We start from the raw sequence: 3,239 nt of genomic DNA, 5'->3' as shown, positions 1-3,239 counted from the left end.
AAATTGTAAAAGCTCCAGGACACAAGTGCGTGAGACTTTTGGTTCTGGTGTCATTACCAGGGCAGGGCAGGGCAGGGCTGCCCACATTCTATTCCTCTTTATAGATACAGAAGGAACTTAGTATTGGCAGGACCAACTCTCAGGTCCAGGAGGCCTGCATGCAAGCCCTCAAGCACAGAGAATTACTCTTTGCTCTGAAGCTTTATGGTAATTCTGCATCAGTAATTATATAATTTCTGATAAAGTTTGTGGATTTCAAAAACCCTAGCCTATTGACTCCAACTGCTAGGGTTATCAGAGGATCTTTACAAAGAGGATGAATGGTCTTTTTGGGTCAAGATTTTTTTTTTTAAAGGAAATTCCAAAAGACTTACGCTGTCTCTAAGAATACTGTGGACGTGGACACTAAAGAAGAAATGCTTTTCATCTAAAAATATAAATTGAAAACAAAACAAGGGCTGGTCCTGTAATCAGGCTGGTAGAGTGTTAGAACTTTTGTTTTTTGAAATGAAGCAGACTCATGAATATTGATTGGAAAAGAAAGGCATTTTGTTAGGAAAAAGGTAGTGATCTTGAAGGATGAGAAAGGCCTACACAAAAGGGAAAGAGACCACTGGACCTAACATTTCTGAAGGTCAAGGGTGGGCTCTTGGCCCAGAGACAATGAAGAAAGGGAGGAATGGAAGACAGGGTGACTGGGGCGACTGCCCTGATGAATCCCAGAGTTAAAGAGTGCCAGAAGGTGCTCTCTTTCTTAAACTCAAGGTGGGGACCATACTGTATTTGAAAAATCTTCACTTAGAGATAGATGAGGCGGTTTATGAACAGTCAGATGTATGGGTACAGGGTGGGATCTTTTAAATGCCCTTGGATGGGTTTCGCCAAAGCAGAGAATGCAAAACACGGTCATGGCATGTGGCCTGAGGGAACGTGGCAAGGGATTGTGGGGCCAAGTTTGCAAAGGAGGACCCGGAAATGATGAAAGTGGAGCAATAGGCGAAAGTTCCCAGCATAACACACAAATGACATTGCTGTCCCTGAAACTGTCTAACTACAAACTCACTCCAGGAATGCAGATATATTTTGATACAATGTGTATTTATGGAAAGAAGCAGAAAATGTAACCAGGAATTACTTAAGTTACATTATCAGCTCCTTCAAGTAGATGAATTCCATAATGAATGCACTCCAAAAATAAAACAAGAACTTCAACCCTGTTAGGAGATCGTACATATATTTATATATTTATATTTATATTTATATTTATATTTATATTTATATTTATATTTATATTTATATTTATATTTATACTTATACTTTTATATTTATATTTATATTTTAAATATAAAAATTAATAAAATACATTAATATAAATTTTAAATGTGTGCGTATATGTATATATGTATATTTTTTTTATGAGGAGAAGTTTTTCTGTCCCTATAGGAAAGGCACTTTGAGTTGACTTCTAATAGAGACTTACACTGTCACTGACCATGGGAATGATATAAAGACCCTCTCATCGCTGATATGTCCTCTTGCAGGGCTAGAGCCACCGCTCACCTCAAAGGGCCAAGACACTAGATGTGGTACCAGGTATTGGGCTTAAAATCATAATTCCGTTATTATTTGAGGACCAAGACATGCCAGGGTAGCTGTTTTAAATACTCAGATCAAAGCTTCTTTTAGAACTCTTTTTAAAAAATTTCCTTTCCTTTTCAGCTTTTTCTCTTTAATCTATCCACCACCTATGCAAATTATATTACATAAAAAGCCCTGCACATTCAGCAACCTAATGACCTAGCTCATTAGTAACCTCAAATGACAAAATCCCCCACAGAATCTAACAAGAAATGTCTCAAGGAACTCACGGCTGTGGCCAGTTACATAAGGACCCAGAAGTGAGACAAGCCAGTCATTAAGAACAGGACCTTTTAGACCAAACTACCTGTGTGTGAACCTCCTCCGTTGCTTGCCAGCAATGTAACCTTGAGCAAATTATTAGGCGTCTATAAACCTCAGTTTTTTTATTTGAAAATGGAGGTAACTGTTACAGCTTCCAATATTGTTATAATGATACATGAAAAAAGGTATGTAAAGTGTGTGGCCTGTAATAAAATTACCAAAAATAGTGTCCTTTTTTTATATGTAATGTCTTTTTTTTTTTTTTTTTTTTAATACAGAGAAGTTTCCAGCATCACCTCTCTTGGAAGACAAATGATTAATCTTGGAACAGACTTTTTTTTTTTTAGTAAGGTCTTTGTGTTCTCTCTTTGATGTACAGTGTAGGTGAGTTGGCAATGACTGTCCTCAGAGAAGAATATAATAGAAACTTATGTTTTGATGGGCTTAGCAAAGCTGCCTCTATGGGGGAGTGGACTTTGCCACACAGAAACCTACGTGTTTCTAGGAGGAGAGAGACTATTCCCAGGGACTCCAGGATACAGAGAGGCATGGTGCTTGTCCAATGGAAAACAACGAATGCCAGGGCCTGGAAGTGCAAATCAAGAAGGGCGCCTCTGAGGCCCATGGGTACATCCTGGCAGCAGTGACCATTCCCAAAAATGACCATGTGGTAAAGGAGCACAGTGACATCAGACTCCAGATCCCCCTGAACTGATGAAGCAGGTAGTATCTGCAGTAATTGGAAAAGACTTTTTTTTTTTTAGTGGAGAAAAATATATTGTCATTTAAGAACCTAATTCTGACCAAAAGCAAAAACCCATACTGATTTTGTAGGGTCATTCAATGGGAAGTCCATTAAGAATTCCCTCTCAGAATGGCTCATTATGCTCTCAAATCTTTATTCAGCAGTCATAGTCTTGTACCTATTGTCAGATTACTGAAGCAAGAATTGTTGACAATGGCCTGTAGTTTGCATATTGGAGTATGCAGACAGGCCTCTGACTTGAGCCAAGTTACTCTTTCTCACAGGCCTCAGAGAGACCCCTCAGGCTGAAAGCAACAGACAAACCACTACAGGATCCCTGAAGCTTAGGAAACACACCACAAGACTTTCCCAAATTTCTCATTTTCAACATGTTGCTTCATTTTTAACAAAATGAATCAATTTCAGAGACTTATTAGTAGATCAGTCTTTCAACTGATTAAAACTCAACAGAGAACTTATAAAGAGGAAAAGTAACAGAGTAGATTTCTTTCATGTCCATTTTTTAATCATTGTACCCTGGCAAGTAGTCTTTCTAGGAACCGGGGAATTGTATGAGTGGCTTCCTGCTACT

This window comes from Rousettus aegyptiacus, unplaced genomic scaffold (genome assembly GCF_014176215.1).
Source record: "Rousettus aegyptiacus isolate mRouAeg1 unplaced genomic scaffold, mRouAeg1.p scaffold_m13_p_7, whole genome shotgun sequence".
In the NCBI taxonomy this organism is placed as follows: domain Eukaryota; kingdom Metazoa; phylum Chordata; class Mammalia; order Chiroptera; family Pteropodidae; genus Rousettus; species Rousettus aegyptiacus.
This window is presented reverse-complemented; position numbering follows the sequence as displayed.